We start from the raw sequence: 26,544 nt of genomic DNA, 5'->3' as shown, positions 1-26,544 counted from the left end.
ATGCACAGCCAGGGTTAATGCAAATTTGAAAATTTACCCCATTAGCTGGTCAATGTTTGTTGATGGTTTTGTCAGCTTTAAAGAACATAAGAACATAAGAAATAGGAGCAGGAGTAGGCCAATCGGCCCCTCGAGCCTGCTCCGCCATTCAATAAGATCATGGCTGATCTGATCCTAACCTCAAATCTAAATTCATGTCCAATTTCCTGCCCGCTCCCCGTAACCCCTAATTCCCTTTATTTCTAGGAAACTGTCTATTTCTGTTTTAAATTTATTTAATGATGTAGCTTCCACAGCTTCATGGGGCAGCAAATTCCACAGACCTACTACCCTCTGAGTGAAGAAGTTTCTCCTCATCTCAGTTTTGAAAGAGCAGCCCCTTATTCTAAGATTATGCCCCCTAGTTCTAGTTTCACCCATCCTTGGGAACATCCTTACCGTATCCACCCGATCAAGCCCCTTCACAATCTTATATGTTTCAATAAGATCGCCTCTCATTCTTCTGAACTCCAATGAGTAGAGTCCCAATCTACTCAACCTCTCCTCATATGTCCACCACCTCACCCCCAGGATTAACCGAGTGAACCTTCTTTGTACTGCCTCGAGAGCAAGTATGTCTTTTCTTAAGTATGGACACCAAAACTGTATGCAGTATTCCAGGTGCGGTCTCACCAATACCTTATATAACTGCAGCAATACCTCCCTGTTTTTATATTCTATCCCCCTAGCAATAAAAGCCAACATTCCGTTGGCCTTCTTGATCACCTGCTGCACCTGCATACTAACTTTTTGATTTTCTTGCACTAGGACCCCCAGATCCCTTTTTACTGCAGTACTTTCCAGTTTCACGCCATTAAGATAATAACTTGCTCTCTGATTTTTTCTGCCAAAGTGCATAACCTCACATTTTCCAATATTGTATTGCATCTGCCAAATCTCCGCCCACTCACCCAGCCTGTCTATATCCCCCTGTAGGTTTTTTATGTCCTCCTCACTCTCCACTTTCCCTCCCATCTTTGTATCATCTGCAAACTTTGATATGTTACACTCGGTCCCCTCCTCCAAATCGTTAATATAGATTGTAAAGAGTTGGGGACCCAGCAACGACCCCTGCGGAACACCACTGGCTACTGGTTGCCAGTCCGAGAATGAACCATTTATCCCAACTCTCTGCTTCCTGTTAGATAACCAATCCTCCACCCATGCCAGAATATTACCCCCAATCCAGTGATTCTTTATCTTGAGCAATAATCTTTTATGTGGCACCTTGTCGAATGCCTTCTGGAAGTCTAAATACACTACGTCCACTGGTTCCCCTTTATCCACCCTGTACGTTATTTCCTCAAAGAACTCAAGCAAATTTGTCAGACATGACTTCCCCTTCGTAAAGCCATGCTGACTTTTTCCTATTAAATTATGTTTATCCAAATGTTCTGCTACTGTCTCCTTAATAATAGACTCCAAAATTTTACCCACCACAGATGTTAGGCTAACTGGTCTATAATTTCCAGTCTTCTGCCTACTACCCTTTTTAAATAAGGGTGTTACATTAGCAGTTTTCCAATCTGCCGGGACCTTTGCCGAGTCCAGAGAATTTTGGAAAATTATTACCAAAGCATCCACAATCCCTACTGCCACTTCCCTCAAGACCCTAGGATGTAAGCCATCAGGTCCAGGGGATTTATCCGCCTTGAGTCCCATTAATTTACTGAGTACCAATTCCTTAGTGATTTTAATCGTATTTAGCACCTCCCCCCCAGAGCCCCCTGTTTGTCCAGTGTTGGGATATTCTTAGTGTCCTCTACCGTAAAGACTGAAACAAAATATTTGTTCAGCATTTTTGCCATCTCCATGTTTCCCACCATTAATTTCCCGGTCTCATCCTCTAAGGGACCTACGTTTGCCTTAGCCACCCTGTCTCTTTTTATATAACTGTAGAAACTCTTGCTATCTCTTTTTATATTTTTTGCTAAAGTGATGATCATCTCACTGAATCATCCAGCTTTAAAGATTGGATAGAATGAAAGAAGTCGGAGTTGTGGGAGCAGAGCTTGTTGAAATGGTTTTCATTGTTAATTGGCAGAATCTCCAGTCTGCACAATAACAGAATTAAAGTTTGACATCCAGTAACATTTCCCAGAATATCTCATTAATATCTGAACAGCAGGACATTTTTGGTATTGCACAACAATTTATTTGAATAATAGAGGAACTGTGTTCAAAAACCAAGTCATTTCTTTGGGTAGACAGAATGAAAAGAATTAGTAAAGAGGGAACCTAGATATTTCTCAATTCAGATCCAAGGAAGAGCAGCCCTATTACACAATGTATGACAAATCTCGTTCTCTGGACCTCCCTGTGACTTCTTCAAAACCTTCTAACTAATTTTGACTGGCATGCAATGTATTACAGTTTTCTGTTGTGATTACATGGGGTGGGGAGGGAACTTCTGTCTTCCGGTATAAATCCGTTCTAATTTGGTATGTACTGCTTTAAGATCGACCTAAATCTCAAATGCTAATGGCTTTCAATTTTCCAATCTAACCTCATTTGCACAATTATTCACAACTCCAAGTGCAAACTCCGGTGGGTCTAGAGAGGCCACCACTGGTAGGAGACTAAAACTGTAAGTCAAATTTAAAGGGTTTAAAGGGGAAAATTTACTAGGGGAGTATCACAGGGAAGGGGACAAAAATGTCAAAAGCTCCTGGAGAACATTAAAAGGCACCTCAACCCATTAGAACCTTCACTCTATTCCAGTCAGTTGTTGAACTCCCTACATTCTACATTACCCTTTACCTATATTTGGAATGTAGCAACCACTTGTTCTTATATAGTGATCTGCATGCGAAGAACCATCACAAGATGCTTGGTGGGCTTGGGGGTGGAGCTTCAGAGGACTCAAGCAGGAAGAGGGAGAGTTTTGGAGGAGAATGCCAGAGTGCTGTGTGGTGACTGAGGGTTGTGCCACTGATGGTGCAGCAGAAGGAAGGAGGGAGGACCTCACAGTACACCAGAGTAGGACGTGTGAAGAATGCAAAAGGCTGGAGAAGATCACAACTGTAGGGAGGAAAATGAGCATTTTAAATATCAATGAGATAGGGACAGAGAGCAAATGAGGTCAGCATAGATGGTGAGCGATATTAGAGTAGAACCTACAGGACAAGGTCTGAGTGGCAGAGTGTTGGATGAGTTGCAGCTTATGTAGCGGCGGAGTCCAATTTAAATTGCTGACCAGCCATAGGTGACACCATTTTAGCCACATGCACTAATTTTAGTAGAAAACGCCTTGCACACACTCACACAATACAGGTAAATGGACTTCACATGGATATTTACTTAGTAAACATTTCCACCATTCAGTAACCAAGGAAGTAAATCATTCACAATGATCAAAAAATACTCGCACACTTTGCTTTTCGCCTTATCATTTTATCAATAAATGCACACAAAAGGTTCAAGTTCACATGCTGTGTGCAAATATGAGCAATGAGATCACATGCCCAATGACAGTGTCGATTACTCATTTTTTTCATTTACTAACTGGAAATACGATTAATAACATCTGGATTCCTAATTGGCTACACGTGTCTTGGGGCTAATAAATTGGACAAGACAGTTATATAGGGCAGGGTTCGGAAAGCCAGACAGGGGAGCTTTGGAGGAAGTCAAGCTGTGGTAATGAGGATGTGGTTGAGGTAGGAACGTAGGCGAGCGAAACTGCAGAGGTGGAAGGAACTATTTGACATGTTGGCAAACACCATCAACATTTTGTACACCATTTCCTCTATGCAAACTTGTACACAAGTATTATATACTGCATGAATATATTAAATTGAAAAATTGCACCTCTTGTGCAACTTCCTGTTTTGTCTGCAGAAACGCCATGGCTAGTCAGGACAGGGCAAGACTGGGAAAGAAGACAGCAAGAATGAAACATAATCCACATATTCCCAAATATGGGGTACTCATTCTTAGAAATGCTTGATTTATATTACAACATTGACATACATTCCAATCTAGGAAACTAGCAAAAGCAGATCACCACCTTCAATAACAAATACAGATATGGTCCCCAAGGAGCAGCCCTGGACATAAATCTGCAAGTGAAGGCAAGGAGGGATGGATATTCATTGCAATGGTGAGATGGGATTATTCTGCCACTCCAATCTTGCCGCAAACCGTCCCATTTTCCTAGGGCAGGGTTCATTGGCCATGTGGGATGGGCTCACAGTGGGTTTGCCAAGACCAAGAGGTAGCTTGCCAGTGTTGAAGAGGAAACTGAGGCAGCAAGGGACCTTAAAGGGGCGGAAGACCCCCGAAGATGACAAGAGCTGCAGCTTTATAGGCCTAGGCAGAGTCCAAGGCCTACAAAATTAAGTACATGGGGACAAGTTTGAAGAGGGAAGGAGGCCTCTACTAGGCCCTCTCCCTCCATCTGCAGATATCAGAGCAGTTACCACACCACACCAAGCTTGCCACCACCTTCCAACAAGCAGTTCTGGGCCACAGTGGTAACAGGGGTGAACGGAAGGGAAATGGGCCGGTATGCTGGACCCTGCCCCCTGCTAACAGCATTTACACACCACAGGCACGGAAGGGGAAGCCAACAGCGATCCCAGCGGGGGGCAAGGAAATCGAGGTTGGGGTGGGAAGCCAGCAGTCAGCCTCACTGTCCATTTTCCCTTTGTTTCCAGTGCTATCCTGCCTGAAATCAGGCAGAGTATCAGAGGAAAATCCAGTCCAAGTCAGAACTTAAACTGCCGGTATATTTGACATTCCATCGATTTTATTGCAGTAGAAAAACCTAAAATATACAAAAGCACAGTTTGTAACAGTGATGAGTTTAGAACTTACTGACAGGGATGTGAGTGTTGAGAACAAAATTTCATTTCCAGTTGTGGTTAGGCTCGTTCCTACACCCCAGGGGAAGTGAAAAAGGAAATAAGAGGGTCAAAGAGAAAGTATGAGAATAGACTGGCAACTAACATAACAGGGAACCCAAAAGTTTTCTACAGGCATGTAAATAGTAAGCGGGTAGTAAGAGGAGGGGCGGGGCCGATTAGGGACCAAAATGGAGACCTACTCATGGAGGCAGAGGGCATGGCTGAGATACTAAATGAGTACTTTGCATCTGTTTTTACCAAGGAAGAAGATGCTGCCAAAGTCACAGTTGAGATACTGGATGGGCTAAGAATTGATAAAGAGGAGGTACTAGAAAGGCTGCCTGTACCTAAAGTAGAAAAGTCACTAGGTCCGGATGGGATGCATTCTAGGCTGCTGAGGGAAGTAAGGGTGGAAATTGCGGAGGTACTGGCCATAATCTTCCAATCCTCCGTAGATACGGGGGTGGGGCCAGAGGACTGGAGAATTGCAAATGTTACACACTGTTCAAAAAATGGTGTTAGGATAAACCCGGCAATTACAGGCCGGTCAGTTTAACCTCGGTGGTGGGGAAGCTTTTAGAAACAATAATCCGGGACAAAATTAACAGTCACTTGGACAAATGTGGATTAATTAAGGAAAGCTGGCACGGATTTGTTAAAGGCAAATCGTGTTTAACTAACCTGACTGAGTTTTTGATGAGGTAAAGAGAGGGTTGATGAGGGCAATGCGGTTGATATGGTGTATATGGACTTCCAAAAGGCGTTTGATAAAGCGCCACCTAATAGGCTTATCAGCAAAATTGAAGCCCGTGGAATAAGAAGGGCAGTGGCAGCATGGATATGAAATTGGCTAAGTGACAGGAAACAGAGAGTAGTGTTGAACGTTTGTTTATCGGACTGGAGGGAGGTATACAGTGGTGTTCCCGACGGGTCGGTACTAGGACCACTGCTTTTCTTGATATATATTAATCATAGAATCATAGAAAGGTTACAGCATGGAAGGAGGCCATTCAGCCCATCGAGTCCACGCTGGCTCTATGCAAGAGCAATCCAGCTAGTCCCACTCCCCCACCCTTTCCCTGTACCCCTGCAAATATTTTCCTTTCAAGTACTTATCCAGTTCCCTTTTGAAGGCCATGATTGAATCTGCCTCCACCACCCCCTCAGGCAGTGCATTCCAGATCCTAACCACTCGCTGTGTAAAAAAGCTTTTCCTCATGAAACCTTTGGTCCTTTTGCCAATCACCTTAAATCTATGTTCTCAGGTCCTTGACCCTTCCACCAATGGGAACAGTTTCTCTCTATCTACTCTGTCTGGACCCTTCATGATTTTGAATACCTCTATCAAATCTCCTCGCAACCGTCTCTGTTCCAAGGAGAATAACCCCAGCTTCTCCAGTCTATCCACGTAACTAAAGTCCCTCATCACTGGAATCATTCTAGTAAATCTCTTCTGCATCCTCTCTAAGGCCTTCACATCTTTCCTGAAGTGTGGTGCCCAGAACTGGACACAATTATCCAGTTGTGGCTGAACCAGTGTTTTATAAAGGTTCATCATGACTTCCTTACTTTTGTACTCTATGCCTCCATTTATAAAGCCCAGGATCCCATGTGCTTTTTTAACCACTTTCTCAACCTGCCCTGTCACCTTCAACGATTTGTGCACATATATCCTCTGATCTCTCTGTTCCTGCACCCCTTTTAGAGTTGTACCCTCTAGTTTATATTGCCTACCTACCGAAATGCATCATTTTGCATTTCTCTGCGTTAAATTTCATCTGCCACGTATCCGCCCATGCCATCAGCCTGTCTATATCCTCTTGAAATCTATCACTATCATCCTCACTGTTTACTACCCTTCTAAGTTTTGTGTCATCTGCAAATTTTGAAATTGTGCCCTGTACTCTCAAGTCCAAGTCATTAATATATATCAAGAAAAGCAGAGGTCCCAGCACTGAGCCCTGGGGAACATCACTGTATAGCTCCCACCAGTCCGAAAAACAACCTTTCATCACTACTTTCTGTTTCCTGTCCCTTAGCCAATTCTGTATCCATGTTGCTACTGCCCCCTTTATTCCATGGGCCACAATCTTCATGATATGCCTACCGTGCGGCACTTTATCAAATGCCTTTTGAAAGTCCATATTCACCACAGAAAATGCATTGCCCTCATCTACCCTCTCTGTTACCTCATCAAAAAATTCTATCAGGTCAGTTAAACATAATTTGCCTTTAACTAATCCGTGCTGGCTTTCCCTAATCAATCCACCCTCGTCCAAGTGACTGTTAATTCTGTCCCAGATTATTGTTTCTAAAAGTTTTTTTGAACAAGGGTGTAACATTTGCAATTCTCCAGCCCTCTGGCCCCACCGCCATATCTACGGATGTTTGGAAGATTATGGCCAGTACCTCTGCAATTTCCACCCTTACTTCCCTCTGCAACATAGGATGCATCCCATCCGGACTGGGTGACTTATCTACTTTAAGCACAGCTGGCCTTTCAGGTACCTGTTCTTCATCAATTTTTAACCCATCCAGTATCTCTCTTTACTGATACTCTGGCAGCATCTTCTTCCAAGATAATGACTTGGACTTGGGTGCACAGGGCACAATTTCAAAATTTGCAGATCACACAAAACTGTAGTGAACAGTGAGGAGGATAGTGATGAACTTCAAGAGGACATAGACAGGTTGGTGGAATAGGCGGACACATGGCAGATGAAATTTAGCACAGAAAAGTACGATGTGATACATTTTGGTAGGAAGAATGGGGAGAGGCAATATAAACTATATGGTACAATTCTAAAGGGGGTGCAGGAACAGAGAGATCTGGGGGTATATGTGCACAGGTCGTTGAAGGTGGCAGGGCAGGTTGGGAAAGCGGTTAAAAAAGCACATGGGATCTAGGGTTTTATAAATAGAAGCATAGAATACCTTTATAAAACATTAGTTCGGCCACAACTGGAGTGTCCAATTCTGGACACTGCACTTTAGGAAGGATGTGAAGGCCTTGAGAAGGTGCAGAAAAGATTTACTAGAATGGTTCCAGAGTTGAGGGACTTCAGTTATGAGGATAGTCTGGAGAAGCTGGGTTTGTGCTCCTTAGAGCAGAGAAGTTTAAAGGAGATTTGATAGAGGTGTTCAAAATCATGAGGGGCCTAGACAGAGTAGATAGAGAGAAACTGTTCCCATTGACGGAAGGGTCGAGAACCAGAGGACACAGATTTAAGGTGATTGGCAAAAGACCCAAAGGCGACATGAGGAAAAACTTTTTTATGCAGCAAGTGGTTATAATCTGGAATGGACTGTCTGAAAGGGTGGTGGAAGCAGATTCAATCGTGGCTTTCAAAAGGGAATTGGATAAGTACTTGAAAGACAAAAGTTTGCAGGGCCACAGGGAAAGGGCGGGAGAGTGGGACTAGCTGGATTGCTCTTGCAGAGAGCCAGCATGGACTTGATGGGCCAAATGGCTTCCTTCGTTATGTAACCATTCTATGATTCTATGATTCTATGAGTTTAGAACTTACTGACAGGGATGTGAATGTTGAGAACAAGATGTCATTTCCAGTTGTGGTTGGGCTCGTTCCTACAGCCCAGAAAATTTTGATTTTTGCCACTCTATTTGGTGCATTTTGCAGCTTACTCTAGTTTAGCCTGGAAGGGTGTCAGATATTTTGAGTATGAAAATAATAATAGTTGCAGGGACTTCAAAACAATTTTACTGGATACAGTTCCTTTCACCGAGAATCTAACCCCAGATTTATCGGGTTTGATTTTCAAATGGCGGCGGGATAGCAGCGGGGAGCTAGTCCCACTCTCCCGCCCTTTCCCCGTAGCCATGCAAATTATTTTCTTTCAAGTACTTATCCAATTCCCTTTTGAAAGCCACGATTGAAAGCATAAAATCCAGGCTGACCGAGTGCTGCACTGTCGGAGGTGCCGTCTTTCGCGTGCGGAGTACTGAGGGAGTGCTGCACTGTCGGAGGTGCCGTCTTTGGCATGAGACGTTAAACTGAAGCCCCATCTGCCCCCTCAGGTGGATGTAAAAGGTCCCATGGTACTATTTGGAAGAAGAGCAGGAGAGTTCCCCCCGAAGTTCTGGCCAATATTTATCCCTCAACCAACACCTAAAAGCAGATTATCCGATCATTATCACGTCACTGTTTGTGGGATCTTGCTGTGCGCAAATTGGCTGGTGCGTTTCCCACATAATGACACTTCAAAAAGTACTTCATTGGCTGTAAGGTGCTTTGGGATATCCTGAAGTCATGGAAGCTGCTACATAAATGCAGGTCTTTTCTTTTTCTTCTTTTAGATGCTAATCAATCTGCTTTAAAATTCAAAAATTTCTTGCTTTTGAAACCGTAACTCTTTTTAAATAAATGACTTAATGTTTCTGTTGAAATAGCAGACAGAGACATGCAGTGTTTGTCTGCTCGATCACCAACAGGAATTTACAGCTTGTGTTGATCTTTTGACCCTGTCGGAAGGGTTTATTTTCATGTACTGGAAATAAAAACCAAAGCACTCTGCAATTGAAAGATAAAAACTGAAGTGCATGAAAATGTGGTTAGCAGGAACAGGTACGGTGGAGCTGAATTTTGCACTCTTTGGTGGAGCGGATTGATCCGGTCTGGGGTGAGCAATCTATTGTACTCTCATTGATTATTGATGTCAGTCCGCACATTTCCACACACATGAGCATCCCTGTGAGACACTGTCACTGGTGCCACGGACTCCTGCTGTGGGACGGCCCAGCTACAGCATCCAATGAAGTCAACACATGCTCCATGGTAAGCTGCAGAGTGTTGATGCCATGCATGTTGAACCCCACGCAAGTTGGTAGTGAATTCCTCCACCCTCTCCGAAATGTTGTGGAAGCTCCTTGGAAGGCAGTCCAATGCATTCAGCAATCGCTGGTGCTTGGAAACCATATTTTCTGATAAAGCTGGACCCTAACATTTTCATCTATGTCCTCTTCAGCAGAGCTAGGATGTGAGCTTGCCCTCCGGTGAGCTGTTTCCTGCGCTAGTCATTTCCACCTGCATGTGCTCCTGCTCACTTGTGCTCAGTGAAGCAACCAGTGCAGACCCCTCTAACTCGCTATCTATCCCACACAGGGTGCCAATTTCAGTGCTGATGCATAGCAGGGTAAGAGTGCGTAATGGTGCATCTTTAGAAGGGTTCTCCCCTCAGTCTATGTGGCTGCAAGGCCACTGAGTTGTCTGAAGGACCTAGAAAATTAGGCAGAAGGACAAGGGTTAGCACATAATTGCAAGGGTTAGCACGTAATTGCAAGGTTTAGCATGTAATTGCAAGGTTTAGCATGTAATTGCAAGGGTTAGCAGTAGCAAATGAGTGACAGTGCAATGTTGCATCAGGTTGTTGTGCTGGGTGTATGTATGTGCGCGCACACGAGCGGGAGAGTTAAGACAGAGAAAAGGAAGTGCAGATGCCCATACACCCTGCTATGTACGGCCTCCAGCACGGCCATCTCCAATGCTGTGTGCCCTCTCAATTATATCAATGGCCGCCTCCTCCATTGGTGTCAGTTTGAAGTCTCGTAGGATTTCCTCCTCTCCCTTTGGTGTGTGCCAGATTCTCCTGCAAGTAGAGTGGCAGTGAATTAGTATGGGCCCTGTTGAGGGTTTTGAAGATGTGTGAGGCAGCTTAGCATAGTGTGCATGATGAGAGGAAGAAGCAGCAAGTGTGACCAAGAGGGAAAGTGGGTGTGAAGTCAGTAGCAGGTTTTGAGTGTGCGAGTACAAGTGCAAGCAGAAGGAACTGTAGTAAAGTCTCCTGCTGTAATTGGAGGAGAGCCATGGGAAGTGGAGGAAGGAAGCATCGATAGTGCTGGGGTTAAAGTAAGGTGATGCAGGGCTGTATAGAAACGTAAGAGTTTTATCTTTGCAGTCCTGGTGAGGTCGTTAAATTTCTTCCTGCAGAGTGGCGGGAAACAGTGAGATTGGAGCGGGGATAAAAACAAAGCGAGAGTGAGAGTTCACTAGAGCGGGGGGAAACAGTGAGAGCAGAGCGGGTATAAAGACAGCTCAGAGCGAGAGTGAGAGTTCACCAGAGTGAGAGTTCACTAGAGCGGGGGGAAACAGTGAGAGCAGAGCGGGTATAAAGACAGCTCAGAGCGAGAGTGAGAGTTCACCAGAGTGAGAGTTCACTAGAGCGGCGGGAAACAGTGAGAGCAGAGCGGGTATAAAGACAGCTCAGAGTGAGAGTGAGAGTTCATCAGAGTGAGAGATCACCAGAGCGGCGGGAAACAGTGAGAGCAGAGCGGGTATAAAGACAGCTCAGAGCGAGAGTGAGAGTTCATCAGAGTGAGAGATCACCAGAGCGGGGGGAAACAGTGAGAGCAGAGCGGGTATAAAGACAGCTCAGAGCGAGAGTGAGAGTTCATCAGAGTGAGAGATCACCAGAGCGGTGGGAAACAGTGAGAGCAGAGCGGGTATAAAGACAGCTCAGAGCGAGAGTGAGAGTTCATCAGAGTGAGAGATCACCAGAGCGGCGGGAAACAGTGAGAGCAGAGCGGGTATAAAGACAGCTCAGAGCGAGAGTGAGAGTTCATCAGAGTGAGAGATCACCAGAGCGGCGGGAAACAGTGAGAGCAGAGCGGGTATAAAGACAGCTCAGAGCGAGAGTGAGAGTTCACCAGAGTGAGAGTTCACTAGAGCGGCGGGAAACAGCGAGAGTGGAGCGGGGATAAAGACAGCTCAGAGCGAGAGTGAGAGTTCATCAGAGTGAGAGATCACCAGAGCGGCGGGAAACAGTGAGAGTGGAGCGGAGATAAAAACAGCGCAGAGCGAGAGTGAGAGTTCGCCAGAGCGAGAGCGGACCGACCGAGTTCTGACAAAAATCAAAGAGTGAAGTCACAGGTAAAGTAGGTGGTGATTGGTGGTGAGTATTTCTTTTTCTTCGGACTGGGGGCTAAGTTACAGTAAAACCGTATAGCATATAACTAGACTTATGATTAACTAATTGACTAAACTTAATTAAATAAATTAAACGAGGTTAGTACTTAGATCAAAATTATAAATAATTTGATTGACAGTGATGTAATTAATTAATTAAGTACTATAGATATGGCAGGGTAGGAGATGTGTTGCTGCTGCAACATGTGGGAGCTACTGGACAGTCTTGTCCATGGTGACCACATCTGCAGTAAGTGTCTGCAGCTCGAGGAATTTCGGCTCAGAGTTGAGGAGCTGGAGTCCGAGCTGCAGACTTTGCCATACATCAGGGAGGGAGAAAGTTAGCTGGACACTTTGTTCCAGGAGGCAGTCACATCCCTTAGACTAAATACTTTAGATTTGGCCCATGGTCAGGGATAGGAAAGTGTGACTGCAAGTGAGGCAGGTATGGGGATCCAGGAGGAAGCATTGTAGGAGCCTCAGCCTTTGCACTTGTCTAACAGTTATGAGGATCTTGCAAGCTGTGTGGATGAGAGCAAGGACTGCAGGGAGGATGAGCAAACTGGCCACGGCACCGTGGTACAGGAGGCCATTCAAGTGGGGAGAGTAAAAAGAAAGGTGGTAGTAGTAGGCGACAGTATAGTTTGGAGGATAGATACTGTTCTCTGCAGCTAAGAGCGTGAGTCCCGAAGGCTGTGTTGCCTACCCGGTGCCAGGGTTAAGGATATCTCCTCTGGGCTGGGGAGGAACATGGAGTGGGAGGGGGAGGATCCAGTTGCTGTGCTGCACATAGGTACCAGCGACATAGGTAAGACTAAGAAAGAGGTTCTGCTGAGGGAGTTTGAGCAGCGAGGGTCGAAATTAAAAAACAGAACCTCAAAGGTAATAATCTCTGGATTATTACCTGAGCCACAAGCAAATTGGCACAGGGTAAATCAGATCAGAGAGATGAATGCTTGGCTCAAAGATTGGTGTGGGAGAAGTGGATTTTGATTCATTGGGCACTGGCACCAGTACTGCGGGAAGAGGGAGCTGTTCCGTCAAGACGGGCTTCACCTGAGCCATGCTGGGACCAGTGTTCTGGCGAATCAAATAACTTGGGTACGGTAGCATAGTGGTTATGTTACTGGGCTAGTAATCCAGAGGCCTGGACTAAAATCCAGAGTCATGAGTTCAAATCCCGCCACGGCAGCTGGCGAATTTAAATTCAATTAATTAAATTCAATTAATTGAATTAAAATACTGGTATCAGTAATGATGGCCATGAAACTACCGGATTGTCGTAAAAACCCATCTGGTTCACTAATGTCCTTCAGGGAAGGAAGCCTGCCGCCCTTACCCGGTCTGGCCTATATGTGACTCCAGACCCACAGCAATGTGGTTGATTCTTAATTGCCCTCTGAAATGGCCGAGCAAGCCACTCAGTTGTAAAATCTCGCTGCGAAAAGTCATAATAAGAATAAAACCGGACGGACCACTAGGCACCGGACACGACAACGGCAAAACACCAAGCCCAGTCGACCCTGCAAGGTCCTCCTTACTAACATCTGGGGACTTGTGCCAAAATTGGGAGAGCTGTCCCACAGACCAGTCAAGCAACAGCCTGATATAGCCATACTCACACAATCATATCTTTCAGCCAATGTCCCAGACTCTTCCATCACCATCCCTGGGTATGTCCTGTCCCACCGGCAGGACAGACCCACCAGAGGTGGCGGTACAGTGATATACCGTCAGGAGGGAGTGGCCCTGGGAGTCCTCAACATTGACTCTGGGCCCCATGAAATCTCATGGCATCAGGTCAAACATGGGCAAGGAAACCTCCTGCTGATTACCACCTACCGTCCTCCCTCAGCTGATGAATCAGTCCTCCTCCATGTTGAGCACCACTTGGAGGAAGCACTGAGGGTAGCAAGGGCACAGAATGTACTCTGGGTGGGGGACTTCAATGTCCATCACCAAGAGTGGCTTGGTAGCACCACTACTGACCGAGCTGGCCGAGTCCTGAAGGACATAGCTGCTAGACTGGGCCTGCGGCAGGTGGTGAGCGAACCAACACAAGGGAAAAACTTACTTGACCTCGTCCTCACCAATCTACCTGTCGCAAATGCATCTGTCCATGACAGTATTGGTAGGAGTGACCACCGCACAGTCCTCGTGGAGATGAAATCCCGTCTTCGCACTGAGGACACCATCCAACGTGTTGTGTGGCACTACCACTGTGCTAAATGGGATAGATTCAGAACAGATCCAGCAGCTCAAAACTGGGCATTCATGAGGCGCTGTGGGCCATCAGCAGCAGCAGAATTGTATTCCAGCACAATCTGTAACCTCATGGCCCGGCATATTCGTCACTCGACCATTACCAACAAGCCAGGGGATCAACCCTGGTTCAATGAGGAGTGTAGAAGAGCATGCCAGGAGCAGCACCAGGCGTACCTAAAAATGAGGTGCCAACCTGGTGAAGCTACAACTCAGGACTACATGCATGCTAAACAGCGGAAGCAACATGCTATAGACAGAGCTAAGCGATTCCACAACCAACGGATCAGATCAAAGCTCTGCAGTCCTGCCACATCCAGTCGTGAATGGTGGTGGACAATTAAACAACTAACGGGAGGAGGAGGATCTGCAAACATCCCCATTCTCAATGATGGCGGAGTCCAGCACGTGAGTGCAAAAGACAAGGCTGAAGCGTTTGCAACCATCTTCAGCCAGAAGTGCCGAGAGGATAATCCATCTCAGCCTCCTCCCGATATCCCCACCATCACGGAAGCCAGTCTTCGGCCAATTCGATTCACTCCACGTGATATCAAGAAACGGCTGAGTGCACTGGATACAGCAAAGGCTATGGGCCCCGACAACATCCCAGCTGTCGTGCTGAAGACTTGTGCTCCAGAACTAGCTGTGCCTCTAGCCAAACTGTTCCAGTACAGCTACAACACTGGCATCCACCCGGCAATGTGGAAAATTGCCCAGGTATGTCCTGTCCACAAAAAGCAGGACAAATCCAATCCGGCCAATTACCGCCCCATCAGTCTACTCTCAATCATCAGCAAAGTGATGGAAGGTGTCGTCGACAGTGCTATCAAGCGGCACTTACTCACCAATAACCTGCTCACCGATGCTCAGTTTGGGTTCCGCCAGGACCACTCGGCTCCAGACCTCATTACAGCCTTGGTCCAAACATGGACAAAAGAGCTGAATTCCAGAGGTGAGGTGAGAGTGACTGCCCTTGACATCAAGGCAGCATTTGACCGAGTGTGGCACCAAGGAGCCCTAGAAAAATTGAAGTCAATGGGAATCAGGGGGAAAACTCTCCAGTGGCTGGAGTCATACCTAGCACAAAGGAAGATGGTAGTGGTTGTTGGAGGCCAATCATCTCAGCCCCAGGGCATTGCTGCAGGAGTTCCTCAGGGCAGTGTCCTAGGCCCAACCATCTTCAGCTGCTTCATCAATGACCTTCCCTCCATCATAAGGTCAGAAATGGGGATGTTCGCTGATGACTGCACATTGTTCAGTTCCATTCGCAACCCCTCAGATAATGAAGCAGTCCGAGCCTGCATGCAGCAAGACCTGGACAACATCCAGGCTTGGGCTCATAAGTGGCAAGTAACATTCGCGCCAGATAAGTGCCAGGCAATGACCATCTCCAACAAGAGAGAGTCCAACCACCTCCCCTTGACATTCAACGGCTTTACCATCGCCGAATCCCCCACCATCAACATCCTGGGGGTCACCATTGACCAGAAACTTAACTGGACCAGCCATATAAATACCGTGGCTACGAGAGCAGGTCAGAGGCTGGGTATTCTGCGGCGAGTGACTCACCTCCTGACTCCCCAAAGCCTTTCCACCATCTACAAGGCACAAGTCAGGAGTGTGATGGAATCCTCTCCACTTGCCTGGATGAGTGCAGCTCCAACAACACTCAAGAAGCTCGACACCATCCAAGATAAAGCAGCCTGCTTGATTGGCACCCCATCCACCACCCTAAACCTTCACTCCCTTCACCACCGGCGCACTGTGGCTGCAGTGTGCACCATCCACAGGATGCACTGCAGCAACTCGCCAAGGCTTCTTCGACAGCACCTCCCAAACCCACGACCTCTACCACCTAGAAGGACAAGGGCAGCAGGCGCATGGGAACAACACCACCTGCACGTTCCCCTCCAAGTCACACACCATCCCGACTTGGAAATATATCGCCGTTCCTTCATTGTCGCTGGGTCAAAATCCTGGAACTCCCTTCCTAACAGCACTGTGGGAGAACCGTCACCACACGGACTGCAGCGGTTCAAGAAGGCGGCTCACCACCACCTTCTTGAGGGCAATTAGGGATGGGCAATAAATGCCGGCCTTGCCAGCGACGCCCACATCCCGTGAACGAATAAAAAAAAAGATAGGGCTTTAAACTAAATGGGGGTGGGGGGGGAAGGTTTCAGGTGGGGGGAAATTTAGAATGTTGAAGAGAAAGGACAAGGAAGTAGTACAGGGAAGAGATCGGGGTAATGATAACCAAAGTGTGACAGGAAGGGACAGAGCGAACAAACATAAGTGTGCACTAGCAAATGGGTTCAGAGTAGGAAAAAATAGTAAAAAGACATAATTAAAGGTTCTTTATCTGAATACGTGCAGCATTCGTAATGAGATAGATTAATTGACGGCACAAATAGAAACAAATGGGTATGATTACAGGATGCACTGCAGTAACTCGCCAAGGCTTCTTCAACAGCACCTCCCAAACCCGCAATCTCTACCACCTAGAAGGACAAGGGCAGCAGGCGCATGGGAACAATACCACCTGCACGTTCCCCTCCAAGTCACACACCATCCCGACTTGGAAATATATCGCCGTTCTTTCATCGTCGCTGGGTCAAAATCCTGGAACTCCCTACCTAACAGCACTGTGGGAGGACCTTCACCTCACAGACTGCAGCGGTTCAAGAAGGCGGCTCACCACCACCTTCTCAATGGCAATTAGGGATGGGCAATAAATGCTGGCCTTGCCAGTGATGCCCACATCCCATGAATGAATAAAATACGTTACAGAGACGTGGTTGCAAGGTGACCAAGGTTGGGAACTGAATAGTAAGGGGTATGAGCCATGACATTGTATGAGGATTGGGCTGAGTGGTAGTGGTGGGGTGACTAATGGGGAGGTGAGGAAGTGCTGTGGAAGTGCAGGTAAGTTGAGGATGAGCCTTAAGTGGGTGTGAGGAGTGATGTGATAGAGTAGTGTTGGCAGTGCAGAATGAGTTGGGGGATGGGGGCGGTGATGTGGAAGACGGAATGTAGAAGAATCAATAAGTGTAATTATTTTGGCTGTCCTAGTTAGATCATTGAGGCGCTTCCTGCACTGGACCCAGGCATGGGAGATGTTGCTGCTGCTGATGACCTCCTGTGCCACCTCGAGCCAGGCCTTCTTGGTTGCAGAGGTAGGCCATTTCCTCCCATCCGCCGGGTAAAACAGATGCCTCCTCCTCCTCAACCCATCCAGTAGGACCTGGAGTGAGGCATCGTTAAATCTTGGAGCGGCCTTGCCCCTGTGCTGCTCCATTGGTTTGAGGGTGTTTGCTCCATGAGAAGCCATTGGAGGAATGCCCCTTTAAATAGAGCTCCTCCAGCTGACAGCCTGTGATGTGGGTGCGCAGTCCGCCCGCTGCGCAGCTTTCGGACGGCAAACCCTGAAGCCATGTTAAGTGGCACTAATTGAATCATGATCGCGTGAGAAACGGACATTTTTTATTGGTCAGGTTACCCGCACGCCCATTCTCCCACCCCCCCCCCCCCCCACCAACCTCCACTCTAATATCGGGGCCAAAGTGTCTGCAAAGGGATATTGATAAGTTAAGCGAGTGGGCAAAAATTTGGCCGATGGAGTATAATGTGAGAAAGTGTCATCCACTTTGGCAGGAAGAATAAAAAAGCAAAATATTATATAAATGGAGAAAGACTACAGAATGCTGCGGTACAGAGCGATTTGGGTGTCCTCGTACATGAAACACAAAAAGTTAGCATACAGGTGCAGCAGGTAATTGGGAAGGCAAATAGAATATTGGCCTTTACTTCAAGGGAGATGGAGTATAAAAGTAGGGAAGTCTTGCTACAACTGTACGGGGTGCTGGTGAGACCACACCTGGAGTACTGTGTACAGTTTTGGTCCCCTTATTTAAGGAAGGATATATTTGCATTGGAGGCGATTCAGAGAAGGTTCACTCGGTTGATTCCGGGTATGGAAGGGTTTTCTTACGAGGAAAGATTGAACAGGTTGGGTCTATACTCACTGGAGTTGGAAGAATGAGAGGAGATCTTATTGAAACATATAAGATTCTGAGGGGGCTTGACAGGGTAAATGCTGAGAGGATGTTTCCCCTCATAGGGGAATCTAGAATTAGGGGGCATTGTCTCAGAATAAGGAGTTGTCCATTTAAGACGGAGATGAGGAGAAATTCTTCTCTCAGAGGGTTGTGAACGTTTGGAATTCTTTGCCCCAAAGAGTGGTGGAGGCTGAGTCATTGAATATATTCAAGGCTGAGTTAGACAAATTTTTGATCAGCAAGGGAGTCAAAGGATACGGGGAACAGGCGAGAAAGTAGAGTTGAGGCCAGAATCAGAGCAGCCGTGATCTCATTGAATGGCGGAGCAGGCTCAAAGGGCCAAATGGCCTACTTCTGCTCCTATCTCTTATGTTCTTATGTTCAGTGCAAACTAGTCCCCTGAACAATACTATTGTCATTGACCTGCTTAGGCACCTCTCTCCACCACTGCTGGCTAATTTGATGGGACACTCATTACCCATTAGAGGGGAAGAGGACTTCCTTTCTGTTCCTCATGCTCTACAAGCACCTCCATTACTGCATTAGGGAATGGGAAGGGGGGACCTTAACAATTTCATGCTACCTGCTGCTTCAATAACTCGCTCTCCGGTAACCACCTTTGAAAAATACAACTCCCCTTTAAGGAGCTGCCACCCTTCCGGATTTAATGCCCTCCCAATTGGTGAGCTGCCTATAAGCAGCTTAGCTATCACATTTAATTGAGGCCCGACCACAAAAATTGATTGGGCCTCCTGCCAACTTCATCAGGTAGGCGAGTGGATACCATACCCACTGCCTGCTTCCGTCTACACTGGAAATAAGAATCGACCCTGACTTCTCATCAGCAGTATTACCACCCTGTTGAGATAACTCATCCAAAGCATCCAAAGAGTTAGCTGTCTCCCTAAGAGAATGCCAGTAGATCTGTAAAACATACCTCTTTGATATTAAATCTGTGGCAGATGCTCATTATGGACTTTGTGTTCTTTGGGTGAACATTAACAGCATCTAGCTAACTTTTAAGACAAGAAAAGCTCTCTCAAATTTATTTCAGCAACAGTTGTCAATGGGACTCCAAATCGAGAAAGAACTTGCATATACCCAGCACCTTATCATGTCCTCAGGATGTCCCAAAGTGCCTCATAACCAATGATCTACTTTTGAAGTGTAGTTACTGTTGTTATGTAGAGAAATGTGGGTGGAATGGTTGGCCAGGACACCATGAGAACTCCATGCTCTTCTTCAAATAGTGCCACGAGATCTTTTGTGCCCTCCTCGGGAGGCAGATGGGGCCTCAGTTTAATGACTCATCTGAAAGATGGCACCTCTGTCAATGCACTGCTCCCTCAGCAGTGCACTGAAGTGTCAGCTTTGATTATGTGGTTAAATTCTGGAGGGGAGCTTTGACCCAGAATTTTCTGACTAACAGGTGAGAGTGCTGCCAACCGAGGCAAGCCGACAATAGTCTGGGTTCAAAGGTTACTTGATATCCTGTGGCCTATTCAAATTCTGTTCTAGCTGAAAGAAGTGGCAGAAAGCCTTCAGAAAAGTTGTGGAATCAAGCTCACTGAAATTATTCCAAGCTGTGTGCTTTTTCCTACATTTTGGAAATGTTCAGCAAAATTGCCGTTTATCATGGATACCACACTCATAATATTGTGCGTCCCACTGTGCACTTGATATGAATGATGGACAAGCGAGTTCAGGGGCATAATGAGAATGAGCGTTGCTCTACAAGCTTATGAGAAAAGCAACAAAGTGTGAACCAATGTGCCAAAAGCAAGAAACAGCTCCATGCAAGTGTGCTGATAATAAGGTGGTGAAATCTGTTTACGGTTGATAGAGCGTAAAATTTTTTTAAAATTTCAACAAGATAAAATAACCTAGACAAAGAAAGTTCTTTAAAAGGAGATTGACACATCATCTGAAAATGAAATGACTCAGCATTAGTTAGTGCTGAGGTTTTAAGGTGTTAAAGGAGCTGTTAGCCTTTTTAAGGGTATTTTCAATGTATCATCAGTCTGTCTGACAGCAGTCTTCTTACAATACTTGTCTGCTGAAAATGGTAACTGATGATGGGGTACAGTTCCACAGGCACCTTCAGTCTTCCAGTATCATTTTCTGCATATATGAAACCAGAGAATGAGTCTAGGCCAGCTATTCAACTGAAGGGCACAATAAAAAAAGAATTTCCATTTATGTTGCGCCTTTCATGGCCTTAGGATGTCCCAAAGTGTTTTACAGCCAATTAAGTACTTTAGAAGTGTAGCCGTTGTTTTAATGCAGGAAACATGGCAGCCAATTTGTGCACAGTAAGGTCCCACAAACCGTAATGTGATAATGACCAGATATTCTGTTTTTTTTTAGTGATGTTGGTTGAGGGATAAATATTGGCCAGGGCACCAGGGACAACTCCCCTGGTCTTCTTCGAAATGGTGCCCTAAGATCTTTCATATCCACCTGTGAGGGCAGATGAGGCCTTGGTTTAGCGTTTCATCTGAAAGACAGCGCCTCCAGAACTGCATAGGAATGTCAGCTTAGATTTTGTGCTCAAGTCTCTGGCTGCTTTACTAAATGACAAGTAAACTTTCACTGAGGTGTACGATCTACCAAGCATTTACATCACAAGAAAGTGATTGTTAATTTGTTAAACTCATGCATCCTCCGCTTGTCTGCAATATACATTTTGACATGCATTCATTTCTTTACAAACCTTTCTTGATCTAACAAAAGCATTTCGGCGCTTTGTTGGACTTATGGTTAAGGCAGGAAATGCGATTACTTATTTTTGAGAGTATGAAATTCCTCCCTTAAAGTGACTTTAACAACAACAGTTTGCATTTATATAGCACCTTTAACATAGTAAAATGTCCCAAGGCACTTCACAGGAGCGTAATCAGACAACACTTGATACTGAGCCAAAGAAGGAGACATTAGGACAGGCGACCAAACGCTTGGCTAAAGAGCTAGCTTTTAAGGACCGTCTTAAAGAAGGAGAGAAAGGTGGCGAGGCGGAGAGGTTTGGGGAGGGAATTCCAGATCTGAGGGCCACGGCTGTCAATGGTGGGGCGAAGGAAGTTAGGGTTGCACAAGAGGCCAGATTTGGAGCAGCGCAAAGATCCAGGAGGGTTGTCGGGCTCAAGGAGGTTCCAGAGATAGAGAGGGAAGAGGCCATGAAGGGATTTGAACATGAGGATGAAAATTTTAAAATCGAGGCATTGGTGGACCGGGAACCAATGTAGGTCAGTGAGTACAAGGGTGATGGGTGAACACTGGTGCGAGTTAGGATATGGGCAGCAGAGTTCTGAATGAGCTCAAGATTATGGAGGGTGGAATTGGGGGCCAGGCAGTAGAGCAATGGAATTGTTGAATTGGAATTGGAATAATCTGAGACCACAAGGACATGGACAGACCCTGATGCTTGCCAAGAGCATAGAAAAACCTTGAAGAACTCCCATCTGCCTATTCCACACCTATTTAGGTTGGAGTAGCATGACTCAAGCAACAGCAGGCAGTTGACCTGGGATCATAGTCAACTATCCTGAACTTAAAATAATTAAAGTCAGGTCATGGTCGTTTTTGGGGTATTTCTGGTGCAGAACAGCTGCCATGTTTGCCTACATAATAACAGATACATCACTTCAAGACGTGGCTCAGTGGTAGCATTCTCCCCTAAATCAGTAGGTCATGGTTTCAAGTCCCACTCTAGAGACTTGAGCGTATAATCTAGGCTGACACTTCAATGCACTACTGAGGGAGTTAACAATTCATACAACCCTGTTCAACTCACCACTCAATGCTCAGATCAGTTAGAAAGTGTTTTAACCGGTACAAGTCCCAATGCCACCATCTAATGGAGAGTTATGGGGAAGCCTTTGTGCCATACAGTTTTCTCCTGCACACACACATATTCAGCTCAATTGCCAGGGTATGTGTAGCCATTTCTCAGCAGCACTCTAGCAGCAGCTGTAGCTGTGAACATGTAACAAGAATTCTAAATTCATCTCTTGTCTCCTTAACAACAGTCACTGCTGTTCAAAAAGTAAATCATTGGGTGAAAGGCTTTGAGACATTTTGATGTGATGAAGTGTCGCAGAACTGCTGATTCCATTATCACCAAATAATATTTTTCAGCATTGGGATGCTTGTAGGGTTGTCCATGTTACCGGCTTCTGCTAACATATCATGCTAATTCAGGGACCACAGAGAGTAAACTGTCCTCCAGAAAGCAGGGAGCAAGGAGAGACATGGAGCTGAAAGCATGGAGAGTGTTTTTTTTCGTTCAAAACCTGATACGTTTGAGTCTCACTAAAGGAACTAACAACTCCACAAAGCTAAGTCAATATCGAAGAAAATAGCTAGAGTCACAACTCTAGTGACCATTATCACCTCCCCTTCAACCTCCAACCAGGAAGAGAAACTCCCCTCCAACCTCCATGAAAACTCCTTGAATCTCCACCTTGGAGGAGGCCCTCCCCTCCAATCTGATTTTGTGCTTTTTGTTTGAAGTGATAAAATCTGCAGTTTTTTCTCCCAGATTGCACTGACTGAATACAGTGTCACTTTAATATTTAGGTTACCTGCAGTATAAACTCTCCATGTAAACTGGGTGGAAATGTAGCTGCTGCTGTGCTCAACCACAAAGCCACTAACATTGTCACGGTTTCAGCTACAACAGAGTTATTGGTAAGGTTACCAAGTAAGGGCTGCTGCGTCTCTTTAATTTTCATGATAAGTCAGCGATATTTGACACTTAAAAGCTTCTGTTATGATTTGGAGGGCTGTTGTTCCGGAGAAATTTTTTTTTAAAAGATGAAAAATATTCTTGCAAAAATTGTGCACTTTGTCTTTATTTTTGAAGATTCAAAATGTTTAAATCCCACGTATGTTACAAACAAAATATTCGGCTCCCACACACACATAAAGCTGAAAAGCAGTCTAAACAGTATTGCACGGGTGCAAAATCTCTCTTTTGATTGAAAATGGCATATTTTTTCATGACCTACATCTAAGGGCACTGTTAAGACAGGCCAGAAGTAGGTTGATGCCAACACATGATTGAGCACACTGTGTGAATTATGACTTATGAAGTTTACTGTTTAAGGTCTGGTGGCTACAGGAATAAGACATACAAATCCCCAGAGAACAAACATCTCAGGCGACCAAGCAAGCTATTTGGATTGCCTAGGGTACAGCAGTGACTGGATTTCAAAAAACTGAGGGAGATGATAAGGTGCTACATAAATACATGTTTGCTTTTTCTTTCCAAAAGGTTTTTTTTTAATGAAAAGCAAGGTTCTGGTTTAAGGCAATTTTATATTGTGCCAGTGTCACCGCTTCTCCAAGCGTGGGTATTCCGCAGACAGCCGTAAGCCAAAAGTTAAACTGTTGGGCTCTTCCAAGACCGAATGACTGGGCTAAAAATGATCATCATTGGGAAGACTAAAGCCATCAACTTCGCTCCCTTGCGGCCTTCATCTCCCTCATCACTCTGTCATGCTGAGCCGGATCATTCGAAATCGTGGGAGTCCTGTGCAACCCTGGACTAAGCTTTAAACCCGACATCCTATCCATCACCAAGACCACTTACTCCCACTTCCACCCCATTCTCAGCTCTTTTGTTGCTGAAATCTTTAGACAATCCTATATCACCTCCTCGATAACTCCACCACTCTCCTTTCTGGCTTCCCATCCTCCACCCATAATAAACTCCGACTTGTCCAAACTTCTGCTGCATGTATCCCATCTTATACCACATCCTGCTCACCCATTACTCCTGTCCTTGCTGACCTACACTGACCTGTCCTCCAACAAATTCAAAGTTCTTTTCCATCTCCATAAGTCCCTCAATAGTCTTGCCCCACCCTATCTCTACAATCTATTCTAGCCCTATATTCTCTCCAGAATGCTTCGCTCCTCGGGCACCAGCCTTCTAGGTATTACTATTCCACCTTTTCCCGATCAGCCACTTTGATCCTCTTCTTCAGAACTGTCTCCCTAAACCTCCCCATCTCTGTACCACATGTTCTCCACCTTTAAAGACCTCCTTCGAACCCATGTCTTCAATCTAGCTTTCGGTCACCTGTCCGAATCTTCTCCCTTCCTGTCTCACCACCCTTTATTTTCTAGTCATTCTTCAGGATGTGGGCGTCTCTGGCAAGGCCGACATTTTTGCCCATCCCTAGTTGTGCTTGAGAAGGTGACGGTGAGCCTTCTTCTGGAACCACTGCAGTCTGTGTGGTGAAGATACTCCCACAATGCTGTTAGGTAGGGAGTTCCAGGATTTCGACCCAGTGACGATGAAGGAACTACAATATATGTCCAAGATGGTCTGTGACTTGGAGGGGAACTTGTAGGTGATAGTGTTCCCATGCAATTGCTGCCTTTGTCCTTCCAGGTGGTGGAGGTCATGAATTTGGGAGGTGCTGTCGGAGAAAACTTGGCAAGTGCCGATGGTGGAGGGAGTGAATGTTTAGGGTGGTGGATGGGGTGCCAATCAAGAGGGCTGCTTTGTTCTGGATCGTGTCGAGGTTCTTGAGTGTTGTTGCAGCTCCACTCATCCAGGCAAATGGAGAGTATTCTATACACTACTGACTTGTGCCTTCTAGGTGGAGGAGAGGATTTGGGGAATCAGGAGGTGAGGCACTCGCTGCAGAATATCCAGTCTCTGACTTGCTCTAGTAGCCACGGCTTTTCCAGTTGAATTTCTAGTCAATGGTGGACGTTGATGGTGGGGGACACGGCAATGGTAATACCATTGAATTTCAAGGGGAGGTGGTTAGGCTCTCTCCTGTTGTAGTATACAATACATGGGGGGGCGGGGGGGCGAAATAGGGCCATATAGCACCCGTTGCCACGCGGACTCCTAAGCCCCGAAAATGGCGTCCGAGATGCACACATACACTTCTGGCGTGACGTGCGCGGGATGCCATCTTGGTAATGGCATTTGCTCACGTGCACCTAACGAACGCCGGCAGCATGTAAAATGGGGAGATTATGACATTAAACAGTGTGCAACGCTGATGTGAAGCAGCTGGCCGCATTTTCGAACTCCCCGCTCCAGCCAACGCACTGTCCAAACCTCGCACAGCTGAACAGGAGTTAAAAGGCATGAAGGACCCCCCACCAGCGCTAATTAAAGGGAGCATGCAGGAGTTACAGGTTAGTTGCTGGATTAATTATTCTGGCTGCTGGTACGATGGTGGGTGTTTGGAGAAAGTTGCAATATTATATAAGAGAATGATCTGGCTGGTCGTGCAGTATTGTGAGTGGCATTTAGTGGATAGTGTGCTGAACAAGGTTGCTGCCAGACATGGGTGCCTGCTAGGGCTTCCTCTGAGAATTGAACATGACTTGGAGCATACACAGAGGAAACGCAGAGCAGGACAAGCTGCCAGGAGAGGAAGGAGGAGGAGGAGGAGGCGCAAGGCACTCAGCAGGAGGCCATATCCAACGAGGGCCTTCAGAGACCAATTCTCTTACCTCAACTTCAGCAACAACCAGTGCATCCGACGGCTGCGGTTCACTAAAGAGGTCGTGACTGAGATTTGTCAACTGCTGCAGCTGCAACTGCAGCCTCAGAGCAGGGCAAGGACAACATTGCCTGTGGCTGTCAAGGTAACTGTGACGCTTAATTTTTACAGCTCTGGCTCTTTTCAGGTTGTACTGGCGTTTCTAAGCAACATCTCACAGTTTGCAGTGCACTGCTGTGTAAGGGAGGTCACGGAGACTCTGTACGCACTCAGAAACAGATTCATCTCATTCCCTCTTGACAGAGAGAAGCAGCATGAGCGAGCATGAGGGTTTGCTCGTATTGTAGGCTTCCCCTGGTGCAGGATGCCATTGACTGCACGCATATTGCCATGTGTGCTCCACATCAGAACTCGGCCATATTCATGAACAGAAAGGGATTCCACTCCCTCAATGTGCAGCCGGTGTGTGACCACACGCAGCGCATCATGCAGGTCAACGCCCGTTATCCTGGCAGCAGTCATGATTCCTTCATTATGCGGCAGTCCAATGTGCCATCTACATTTCAACCAGCATGGTAAGTCAAAGGCTGGCTACTGGGCGACAAGGGTTATCCCCTCGTGAAGTGGCTTATGATTCCGGTCCGGAATGCATGCACATATGCACAGCAGGCGTACAACGAGAGCCATGATGCCACATAGAACATCATTGAGCATACCATAAGTGTCCTCAAACAACGCTTCTGGTGCCTGGACTGATCTGGAGGAGCCCTGCAGTACTCAGCTGAGCGGGTGTAAAGGTTTGTCGTTGTATGCTGCATGCTGTGCAATTTAGTCATTATGAGGGGACAGCCCTTGCCGCCACCTATCCAGTGGCAGAGGAAGAGGAGGAGAAGGCGGAGGAAGAGGAGGAGGAAGTGGAGGAGGAGGAGGAGGACGTGGAGGAGGA

This window comes from Heptranchias perlo, chromosome 15, assembly GCF_035084215.1.
Source record: "Heptranchias perlo isolate sHepPer1 chromosome 15, sHepPer1.hap1, whole genome shotgun sequence".
Classification (NCBI taxonomy): domain Eukaryota; kingdom Metazoa; phylum Chordata; class Chondrichthyes; order Hexanchiformes; family Hexanchidae; genus Heptranchias; species Heptranchias perlo.
The sequence above is the reverse complement of the archived record's forward strand: the minus strand, read 5'-3'. Positions refer to the sequence as shown.